The following is a 12,677-nucleotide window of genomic DNA, read 5'->3' on the forward strand; positions in this document are numbered from 1 at the left end:
TAGACAAGCAAAAGCTAAGAGAACTCAGCACCACCAAACCAGCTCTAGGACAAATGCTAAAGGGACTTCTCTAAGTGGAAACACAAGGGAAGAAAAGGAACTACAAAAGAAACCCAAAACAATTAATAAAATGGTAATAGGAATGTACATATCAATAATTACCTTAAATGTTAATGGATTAAATGCTCCAACCAAAAGACACAGGCTTGCTGAATGGATACAAAAACAAGACCCATATATATGCCATCTCAAGAGATCCACTTCAGACCTAGGGACACATACAGACTGAAAGTGAGGTGATGGAAAAAGATATTCCATTCTAAAGGAAATCAAAAGAAAGCTGGAGTAGCAATACTCATATCAGATAAAATAGACTTGAAAATAAAGAATGTTACAAGAGACAAGGAAAGCCACTATGTAATGATCAAGGGATTAATCCAAGAAGAAGATAAAACAATTGTAAATATATATGTACCCAACATAGGAGCACTTCAATACATAAGGCAACTGCTAAGAGCTCTAAAATAGGAAATCGACAGTAACACAATTATAGTGCGGGACGTTAACACCTCACTTACACCAATGGACAGATCATCCAAACAGAAAATTAATAAGGAGACACAAGCTTTAAATGACACATAGACCTGATAGATTTAATTGATATTTATCGGACATACTATCTAAAAACAGCTGATTACACTTTCTTCTCAAGTGCGCGCGGAACATTCTCCAGGATAGATCACATCATGGGTCACAAGTCGAATCTCAGTAAATTTAAGAAAACTGAAATCATATCAAGCATCTTTTCTGACCACAACATTATAAGATTAGAAATCAATTACAGGGAAAGAAACGTAAAAAACACAAGCACGTGGAGGCTAAACAATACGTTACTAAATAACCAAGAGATCACTGAATAAATCAAAAAGGAAATCAAAAAATACCTAGAGAAAAATTACAATGAAAATACAATGATCCACAACATATGGGCTGCAGCAAAAGCAGTTCTAAGAGGGAAGTTTATAGCTATACAAGCCTACCACAAGAAACAAGAAAAATCTCAAATAAACAATCTAACCTTACAACTAAAGGAACTAGAGAAAGAAGAACAAACAAATCTCAAAGTTAGCAAAAGGAAAGAAATCCTAAAGAGCAGAGAAGAAATAAATAGAAACAAGGAAAACAATAGCAAAGATCAATAAAACTAAAACCTGGCTCTTTGAGAAGATAAACAAAATTGATAAACTAATAGCCAGACTCATCAAGAAAAAGAGGGAGAGGACTCAAATCAAAAGAATTAGAAATGAAAAAGGAGAAGTTACAACAGACACCACAGAAATACAAAGCATCCTGAGGGCCTACTTCAAGCAAGTGCATACCAATAAAATGGACAACCTGGAATAAATGCACAAATTCTTAGAAAGGTATAACCTTCAAAGACCGAACCAGGAAGAAATAGAAAATATGAAGAGACCAAACACAAGTAATGATATTGAAACTGTGATTAAAAATCTTCCAACAAACAAAAGCCCAGGACCAGATGGCTTCACAGGTAAATTCTATCAAACATTTAGAGAAGAGTTCACACCCACCCTTCTCAAACTCTTCCAAAAAATTGCAGAGGAAGGAACACTCGCAAACTCATTCTATGAGGCCACCATCATCCTGATACCAAAACCAAACAAAACGACTACAAAAAAAGAAAATTACACACCAATATCACTGATGAATAGAGATGCAAAAATCCTCAACCAAATACTAGCAAACAGAATTCAACAACACATTAAAAGGATCATACACCATGATGAAGTGATATTTATCCCAGAGATGCAAGGATTTTTCAATATACACAATTCAATCGATGTGATACAGTATATTAACAAATTGAAGAAGAAAAACCATATGATCATCTTAATAGATGCAGAAGAAGCTTTTGACAAAATTCAACACCGATTTATGATAAAAACTCTCCAGAAAATGGGTATAGAGGGAACCTACCTCAATATAATAAAGGCCCTATATGACAAACCCACAGCAAACATCATTCTCAATGGTGTAAAACTGAAAACATTTCCTCTAAGATCAGGAAGAAGACAAGGATGTCCACTCTTACCACTACTATTCAACATAGTTTTGGAAGTCCTAGCCATGGCAATCAGAGAAGAAAAAATAATAAAAGCAATACAACTGGGAATAGAAGGAGTAAAATTGTCACTGTATGCAGATGATATGATACTATACATAGAGAATCCTAAAAATGTCACCAGAAAACTATTAGAGCTAATCAATGAATTTAGTAAAGTTGCAGGATACAAAATTGATGCACAGAAATCTCTTGCATTCCTATACACTAATGATGAAAAATCTGAAAGAGAAATTAAGGAAACACTCCCATTTAGCACTGCAACAAAAAGAATAAAATACCTAGGAATAAGCCTACCTAGGGAGACAAAAGACCTGTATGCAGAAAATTATAAGACACTGATGAAAGAAATTAAAGATGATACAAACAGGTGGAGAGATATACCATGTTCTTGGATTGGAAGAATCAATATTGTGAAAATGACTATACTACCCAAAGCAATCTACAGATTCAATGCAATCCCTATCAAATTACCAATGGCATTTTTTACAAACCTAGAAGAAAAAATCTACAATTTTGTATGGAGACACAAAAGACCCCGAATAGCCAAAGCAGTCTTGGGGGAAAAAAATGGAGCTGGAGGAATCAGACTCCCTGACTTCAGACTATAGTACAAAGCTACGGTAATCAAGACAATAGGGTACTGGCACAAAAACAGAAATATAGATCAATGGAACAGGATAGAAAGCCCAGAGATAAACCCACGCAACTATGGTAAACTAATCTATGACAAAGGAGGCAAGAATATACAATAGAGAAGAGACAGTCTCTTCAATTAGTGGTGTTGGCAAAACTGGAGAGCTACCTGTAAAAGAATGAAATTAGAACACTCCCTAATACCATATACAAAAATAAACTCAAAATGGATTAGAGACCTAAATGTAAGACTGGGCACTATAAAACTCTTGGGGGAAAACATAGGAAGAACACTCTTTGACATAAATCACAGCAAGATCTTTTTTGATCTATCTCCTAGAGTAATGGAAATAAGAACAAAAATAAACAAATGGGACCTAATGAAACTTAAAGGTTTTTGCACAACAAAGGAAACCATAAACAAGACAAAAAGACAACTCTCAGAATGGGAGAAATATTTGCCAATGAATCATCAGACAAAGGATTAATCTCCAAAATATACAAACAGCTCATGCATCTCAATATTAAAAAACAAACAACCCAATCCCAAAATGGGCAGAAGACCTAAATAGACAATTCTCCAAAGAAGACATACAGATGGCCAAGAAGCACATGAAAAGCTGCTCAACATCACTAATTGTTAGAGAAATGCAAATCAAAACTACAATGAGGTATCACCTCACACCAGTTAGAATCGGCATCATCAGAAAATCTACAAACAACAAATGCTGGAGTGGGTGTGGAGACAAGGGAACCCTCTTGCACTGTTGGTGGGAATGTAAATTGATACAGCCACTACGGAGAACAGTATGGGGTTCCTTAAAGAGCTAAAAATAGGATTGCCATACGACCCAGCAATCCCACTACTTAGCATATACCCAGAGAAAACCATAAATCAAAAAGACACATGCACCCCAATGTTCATTGCAGCACTATTTACAATAGCCAGGTCATGGAAGCAACCTAAATGCCCATCGACAGACGAATGGATAAAGAAGATGTTGTCCATATATACAATGGAATATTACTCAGCCATAAAGAGGAATGAAATTGGGTCATTTGTCGAGATGTGGATGTATCTAGAGACTGTCATACAGAGTGTAGTAAGTCAGAAAGGGAGAAACAAATATCGCATAGTAATGCATATATGTGGAACCTAGAAAATGGTACAGATGAACCGGTTTGCAGAGCAGAAATTGAGACACAGAAGTAGAGAAAATACCTATGCACACCAAAGGGAGAAAGCGGCAGGGGGTGGCAGTTGTGGTGTGATGAATTGGGAGCTTGGGGTTGACATGTATACACTGATGTGTATAAAATCGATGACTAATAAGAAAAAATAAATAAATTAAAAAACAAAAAAGTAAAAATACACTCCCCTCCAAAAACAATAAATTTTGGAATTATTCAGATACATTGCTGAGAAATGGAATAATCTTAATGACATTTTTTAGAACAATTGGTTTCAGCAAAAATTATTTTTTAAGATTATATGAGTAAATATACAAAGACTATGTGAATGATTATATGCATAAACCATAGATAATATGGAAAAAACAAAAATCTATTTTGCTGAATGGTATGTCATAAATATTCATGTTTCATTAATGTATGCTGTATTTTCATTATCTCCTTTATCCTGGTTTCCTTGGAGTTGATATTTCAACTTTTCTAATGGTTACAAAGTTGCAGCATTAGTACATTTACTTAAATTCATTCTTTTTTCAAAATGAAAATTTTAAGTCTGTGACTTTATATTTGATTACAGTTTTGGCCACACACCATATATTTTGATATGTGGAGTCCTTATTTTTTATTATTTTCTACATAATCTAAAAATAAAACCATATTCTTTGACCTAAAAAACAAAAAAATATTTTTGGCTGCATTGGGTCTTTGTTGCTCTGCGCAGGCTTTCTCTAGTTGCAGCAAGCAGGGGCTACTCTTCATTGTGGTGTGCAGGTGGCTTCTTTGGTTGTGGAGCATGGGCTCTAGGTGCACAGGCTTCAGTAGTTGCAGCACATGTGCCAAGCAGCTGTGGCTCGTTGGCTCTAGAGCACAGGCTCAGTAGTTGTGGCACATGGGCTTAGCTGCTCTGTGGCATGTGGGATCTTCCTGGACCAGGAATTGAACCCATGTCCCCTGCATTGGCCAGCATTTGGGTACCAAATGATTGATCAGCTTGATAGATAGTGTTCAAAGACAAATGACAGGCTCAAAATGGAGTCACTTGTGCTAAAACCAAGACTTAATACCTAAGCTAATTGCAGTTATAACCTTCCACAGGAATGTAATCCCAACTGGTCAGTGTGGGATTTTCTGGCCAGTACCAATGAGTTAATCCTTTCCATTCCACAAAGGAAGACGAGGCAGTATATCACATAGACCCCTTCTGTTCCCCATATGGAGGTTATCTAAGCATGAAATAATGTTTTGTTTGTTTGGTTGGTTGGTTATGACTTCCTTGTCTTGCCTTGTAAAACCTTTCCCTTTCTGTAGCCCTTTGGAGATCCCCTCTACTTGCTAGATGGGATGCTGCCTGATTCATGAATCATTCAAGAGAGCAATTAGATCTTTACCATTTAATTGGTTAAATTTTGTTTTTCAGCAATAAATGGGCATGATTTTTATCTATGACACTTAAATGTTCAACTTGAAAACTCTTGCCCCAATCATGAAATGATCTCTTCTACAAGGACCCCTGGTTCTTTCAGTGAAGAATAGTATTAGGGGACCAAATCTGCAGGCTAGGACACACAATATATCATGCAACACACTATTGTAGATAAATATAAGACACAAGAGAAGAAGATATTTAGATCACTGCAGTGACTGAGCAAAAAATTAACTTTCACCACAGTGATCATGAGATCAGGCTATTTTCAATTCAGCATGTTTCTTCCACTTTGTTATAAAATGGGAGATTTTTAATTCACTTTCCTTTCTACCAAATATCAAGTATTATATCTATGCTGTCACACTTAACGTTATCAAATTATAGCTTTGTTGCTTGTTTGTTTTGTTTTTTTAACTTTACGCTCAAGCACTAGGAACTGGCTGCTAACTTTTTTTTTGTTAACATCTTTATTTGGAGTGTAATTACTTTACAATGGTGTGTTAGTTTCTGCTTTATAACAAAGTGAATCAGCTATACATATACATATATCCTCATATCTCCTCCCTTTTGCATCTCCCGCCCATCCTCCCTATCCAAGGCGTCTAAGTGGTCACAAAGCACCGAGCTGATCTCCCTGTGCTATGCAGCTGCTTCCCACTAACTATCTATTTTACATTTGGTAGTGTATATATGTCCATGCCACTCTCTCACTTTGTCCCAGCTTACCCTTCCCCCTCCCTGTGTCCTCAAGTCCATTCTCTAGTAGGTCTGCGTCTTTATTCCCATCCTGTACCTAGGTTCTTCATGACCTTTTTTTTTTTTTTTTAGATTCCACATATATGTGTTAGCACACAGTATTTGTTTTTCTCTTTCTGACTTACTTCACTCTGTAGGACAGACTCTAGGTCCATCCACCTCACTACAAATAACTCAATTTCATTTCTTTTTATGACTGAGTAATATTCCATCATATATATGTGCCATGTCTTTATCCATTCATCTGTCGATGGACACTTAGGTTGCTTCCATGTCCTGGTTATTGTAAATAGAGCTGCAATGAACATTGTGGTACGTGACCCTTTTGAATTATGGTTTTCTCAGGGTATATGCCCAGTAGTGCGATTGCTGGGTCATATGATAGTTCTATTTTTAGTTTTTGAAGTAACCTCCATACAGTTCCTAATAGTGGCTGTATCTATTTGCATTCCCACGAACAGCGCAAGAGGGTTCCCTTTTCTCCACACCCTCTCCAGCATTTATTGTTTGTAGATTTTTTGATGATGGTCAGTCTGACTGGTGTGAGGTGATACCTCATTGTAGTTTTGATTTGCATTTCTCTAATGATTAGTGATGTTGAGCATTCTTTCATCTGTTTGTTGGCTATCTATATATCTTCTTTGGAGAAATGTCTATTTAGGTCTTCTGCCCATTTTTTGATTGGGTAGATTGTCTTTTTGAATGAGCTGCATGAGCTGGTTGTAAATTTTGGAGATGAATCCTTTGTCGTTTGCAAATATTTTCTCCCAGGCTGAGGGTTATCTTTTTGTCTTGTTTATGGTTTCCTTGGTTGTGCAAAAGCTTTTAAGTTTCATTAGGTCCCATTTGTTTATTTTTGCTTTTATTTCCATTTTGCTAAGAGGTGGGTCAAAAATGATCTTGTGTGATGTATGTCATAGAGTGTTCTGCCTATGTTTTCCTCTAAGAGTTTGATAGTGTCTGGCCTTATATTTAGGTCTTTAATCCATTTTGAGTTTATTTTTGTGTATGGTGTTAGGGAGTGCTCTAATTTCATTCTTTTACATATAGCTGTCCAGTTTTCCAGCACCACTTATTGAAGAGGCTGTCTTCTCTCCATTGTATATTCTTGCCTCCTTTATCAAACATAAGGTGACCATATGAGTGTGGGTTTATGTCTGGACTTTCTATCCTGTTCCATTGATCTATATTTCTGTTTTTGTGCCAGTATCAAACTGTCATGATTACTGTAGCTTTGTAGTATAGTCTGAAGTCTCGGAGCCTGATTCCTCCAGCTCCATTTTTCTTTCTCAAGATTGCTTTGGCTATTCAGGGTCTTTTGTGTTTCCATACAAATTGTGAATTTTTTTGTTCTAGTTCTGAGAAAAATGCCATTTGTAGTTTGATAGAGATTCCATTGAATTGTAGATTGCTTTGGGTAGTGTATTCATTTTCACAGTATTTATTCTTTCGACCCAAGAACATGGTTTATCTCTCCATCTGTTTGTATCATCTTTAATTTCTTTCATCAGTGTCTTATAGTCTTCTGCATACAGGTCTTTTGCCTCCTTACATAGGTTTATTCCTAGGTATTTTATTCTTTTAGTTGCAATGGTAAACGGGAGTGTTTCCTTAATTTCTCTTCCAGATATTTCATCATACTGTATAGGAATGCAAGAGATTTCTGTGCATTAATTTTGTATCCTGCTACTTTACCAAATTCATTGATTAGCTCTAGTAGTTTTCTGGTAGCATCTTTAAGATTCTCTATGTATAGTATCATGTCATCTGCAAACAGTGACACCTTTACTTCTTTTCTGATTTGGATTACATTTATTTCCTTTTCCTCTCTGATTGGTGTGGCTAAAACTTTCAAAACTATGTCAAATGATAGTGGTGAGAGTGGACAACCTTGTCTTGCTCCTGTCTTAGAGGAAATGGTTTCAGTTTTTCACCACTGAGAATGATGTTGGCTGTGGGTTTATCATATATGGCCTTTATTATGTTGAGGTAAGTTCCCTCTATGCCTACTTTCTGCAGGGTTTTTATCATAAATGGGTGTTGAATTTTCCTGAATTGAGATGATCATATGGTTTTACTCCTTCAATTTGTTAATATGGTGTATCACATTGATTGATTTGCATATATTGAAGAATCCTTACATTTCTGGGATAAACCCCAATTGATCATGGTGTATGATCCTTTTAATGTGCTGCTGGATTCTGTTTGCTAGTATTTTGTTGAGGATTATTGCATCTATGTTCATCAGTCACATTGGCCTGTAGTTGGCCTTTCTTTGAGACATCTTTGTCTGGTTTTGGTATCAGGGTGATGGTGGCCTCGTAGAATAAGTTTGGGAGTGTTCCTACCTCTGCTACATTTTGGAAGAGTCTGAGAAGGATAGGTGTCAGCTCTTCTCTAAACGTTTGATAGAATTCACCTGTGAAGCCATCGGGTCCTGGGCATTTGTTTGTTGGAAGATTTTTAATTACAGTTTCAATTTCATTGCTTGTGATAGGTCTGTTTATATTTTCTAAATCTCCCTGTTTCAGTCTTGGAAAATTGTACCTTTCCAAGAATTTGTCCATTTTTTCATGGTTGTCCATCTTACTGGCATATAGTTGTTCATAGTAGTCTCTTATAATCCTTTCTATTTTTGCAGTGTGAGTTGTGATTTCTCCTTTTCCATTTCTAATTTTATTGATTTGCATCTTCTCCCTTTTTTTCTAGATGACTCTGGCTAAGAGTTTATCAATTTTGTTGTTTATCAGTCTTCTCAAAGAACCAGCTTTTAGTTTTATTTATCTTTGCTATTGTTTTCTTTGTTTCTGTTTCATTTATTTCTGCTCTGATCTTTATTTCTTTCTTTTTACTGACTTTGGGTTTTCTTGGTTCTTCTTTCTCTAATTGCTTTAGGTGTAAGTTTAGGTTGTGTATTTGAGATTTTTGCTAAAGTTCCTTTAGCATTTGTTGTAAAGCTGGTTTGGCGGTGCTGAATTCTCTTAACTTTTGCTTGTCTGTAAATGTTTTAATTTCTCCTTCAAATCCGAGTGAGATCCTTGGTGGGTAGAGTAATCTTGGTTGTAGGTTTTTCCCTTTCATCACTTTAAATATGTCCTGCAACTCCCTTCTGGCTTGCAGAGTTTCTGCTGAAAGATCAGCTGTTAACCTTATGGGGATTACTTTGCATGTTATTTGTTGCTTTTCCCTTGCTGATTTTAATATTTTTTCTTTGTATTTAGTTTTTTAAAGTTTGATTAATATGTGTCTTGCCATGTTTCTCCTTGGAATTATCCTGCATTGGACTCTGCACCTCCTGGACTGGACTTGATTGACTATTTCCTTTCCCATATTAGGGAAGTTTTCAACTATAATCTCTTCAAATATTTTCTCCATCCCTTTCTTTTTCTCTTCTTCTTCTGGCTCCCCTATAATTCGAATGTTGGTGCATTTAATGTTGTCCCAGAGGTCTCTAAGACTATTCTTAATTCTTTTCATTCTTTTTTCTTTATTCTGCTCTGTGGTAGTTATTTCTACTATTTTATCTTCAAGGTCACTTATCTGTTCTTCTGTCTCAGTTATTCTGCTATTGATTCCTTCTAGAGAATTTTTAATTTCATTTATTGTGTTATTCATCATTGTTTGTTTGCTCTTAATTCTTCTGGGTCCTTGTTAAATGTTTCTTGTATTTTCTCCATTCTATTTCCAAGATATTGGATCATCTTTACTCTCATTACTCTGAATTCATTTTCAGGTAGACTGCCTATTTCCTGTTCATTTGTTTGGTTTGGTCGTTTTTTACCTTGCACCTTCGTCTGCTGTATGTTTCTCTGTCTTCTCATTTTGCTTAACTTACTTGTTTGGGGTCTCCTTTTCCCAGGCTGCAGGTTCATAATTCCCATTGTTTTGTTGTCTGCCCCCAGTGGCTAAGGTATTTTCAGTGGGTTGTGTAGTCTTCTTGGTGGAGGGGACTAGTGCCTGTATTCTGGTGGATGAGGTTGGATATTGTCAATCTGCTGGGCAGGACCACGTCTGGTGGTGTGTTTTGGGGTGTCTGTGACCCTATTATTATTTTAGGCAGCCTCTCTGCTAATGGGTGGGGTTGTGTTTTTGTCTTGCTAGTTGTTAGGCATAGGATGTCCAGCACTGTAGCTTGCTGGTCATTGAGTGGAGCTGGGTCTTAGCATTGAGTTGGTGATCTCTGGTAGAGCTTTCGCCATTTAACATTACGTGTAGCCAGGAGGTCTCTGGTGGCCCAATGTACTGAACTCGGCTCTCCCACCTCAGAGGCACAACCCTGACACCCAGCCAGAGCACCAAGACACTGTCAGCCACACAGCTCAGAAGAAAGGGAGAAAAGGAAAAGAAAAGAAAGAAAGAAAGAAAGAAAGAGAAGGAAGGAAGAAAGAAGTAAAAGGAAAAGTTATTAAAATAATTTTTTTAATTTTTAAAAATTGTTAAAAATAAAAAAATAAATAAAAAGTATTAAAAAATGAAAGAAAAGAGCAACCAAACCAAAAAACTAATCAAGCAATGGTAACAAGTGCTAAAAACTATACTAAAAAACAAAACAAACAAACAAAAAAAACAGAAGCCTAGAACAAATGGTAAAACCAAACTATACAGACAAAATCACAGAAAAAAAGCATACACATACACACTCAGAAAAAGAAAAAAAGGAAAAAATATATATATGTATATATATATATTATATAAAAGATAGGAAGAGAGCAACCAAATCAAACAAATCTACCAATGATAATAAACTCTAAATACTAAACTAAGATAAACATAAAACCAGAAACAAATTAGATGGAGAAAGCAAACCCCAAATCTTCAAGTTGTTCCCAAAGTCCACCACCTGAATTTTGGGATAATTCATTGTCTATTCTGGTATTTCACAGGTAAAAGGTACATCAATTTGATTGTGGAGGTTTAATCTGCTGCTCCAGAGACTGCTGGGAGAAATTTCCCTTTCTCTTCTTTGTTCACACAGCTCCTGGGGTTCAGCTTTGGATTGTCCCCGCTTCTGCATGTAGGTCGCCTGAGGGTGTCTGTTCCCACCCAGACCAGACGGGGTTAAAGGAGCAGCTGATTAGGGGCCTCTGGCTCACTCAGTCTTCGGGGAGGGAGGGGTACGGAATGCAGGGCGAGCTTGCGGCAGCAGAGTCATGATATTGCAATAGCCTGAGGTGTGCCACATGTTCTCCCAGGGAAGTTGTCCCTGGATCACGGGACCCCGGCAGTAGCGTGTTTCACAGGCTCCCAAGAGGGGACGTGCGGATAGTGACCTGTGCTTGCACACAGGCTTCTTGGTGGCTGCAGATGCAGCCTTAGCATTTCATGCCCGTCTCTGGTCTCTGGTATCCGCAGTAGTAGTCGCGGCTTGTGCGCTTCTCTGGAGCTTGTTTAGGTGGTGCTCTGTATCCCCTCTCCTCGCAAACCCCTAAACAATGGTCTCTTGCCTCTTAGGCAGGTCCAGACTTTTACTGGACTCCCTCCCTGCTAGCTGTGGCACGCTAGCCCCCTTCAGGCTGTGTTCATGCAGCCAACCCCAGTCCTCTCCCTGGGATCTGACCTCTGAAGCCTGAGCCTCAGCTCCGAGCCCCCACCCATCCCAGGCGGCCAGTGAACAGAGAAGCTTCTCGGGCTGGTGAGTGATGGTTGGCACCGATCCTCTGTGCAGGAATCTCTGTGCTGTGCCCTCTGCACCCCTGTTGCTGTATTCTCCTCCATGGCTCCAAAGCTTCCCCCCCACCCACTCCCATCTCCACAAGTGAAGGGTCTTCCTAGTGTGTGGAAACTTTTCCTCCTTCACAGCTCCCTCCCAGAGGTGCAGGTTCTGTCCCTATTCTATTGTCTCTGTTTTTTCTTTTTTCTTTTGCCCTACCCAGTTACGTTGGGAGTTTCTTGCCTTTTGGGAAGTCTGAGGTCTTCTGCCAGTGTTCAGTAGGTGTTCTGTAGGAGTTGTTCCACTTGTAGATGTATTTCTGATGTATTTGTGGAGAGGAAGGTGATCTCCATGTCTTACTCCTCTGCCATCTTGAAGGTCTCCCCTGTATATCTTTTTTAATGAATTTAACACTACATGTTTTCAAGGGATGGTGAAAAACCCCTCCCCCTCCCTACTTGTTTCTTCTTTCTGACTATTCTGTTTTTCAAGTTGCTTCATGTAGCATTTACTGCATATATCTGAACTGCGATTTGGGCTCTTACATGGTTGGCTTCCACATTTTATAAATGTCTCACTCATTTTCTCCTCCTACCTTTACAACCATTTTAAAGCTCTTATTGGTGGGTAAGTAATGATGAAAGACACAAGCAATTGACCTCTTGTATATTTCTGGAAAAGTAATTAGTGAGATCCTCCAGAGACATGGGTGATATATTACAGCTTGTAGGTGGTTTGGCACTGAGGATATTACTCCACCTACACAACTCTAATCAACTTACATATTTTAAAGCAGAGGTAAGACAACAACAGCAGATGGAAGGAAATGTGTTTATAAACAATATATGTGTATTTTCAGGGCTGACACAGAATTC

Source organism: Orcinus orca, chromosome 1, assembly GCF_937001465.1.
Source record: "Orcinus orca chromosome 1, mOrcOrc1.1, whole genome shotgun sequence".
Lineage (NCBI taxonomy): Eukaryota > Metazoa > Chordata > Mammalia > Artiodactyla > Delphinidae > Orcinus > Orcinus orca.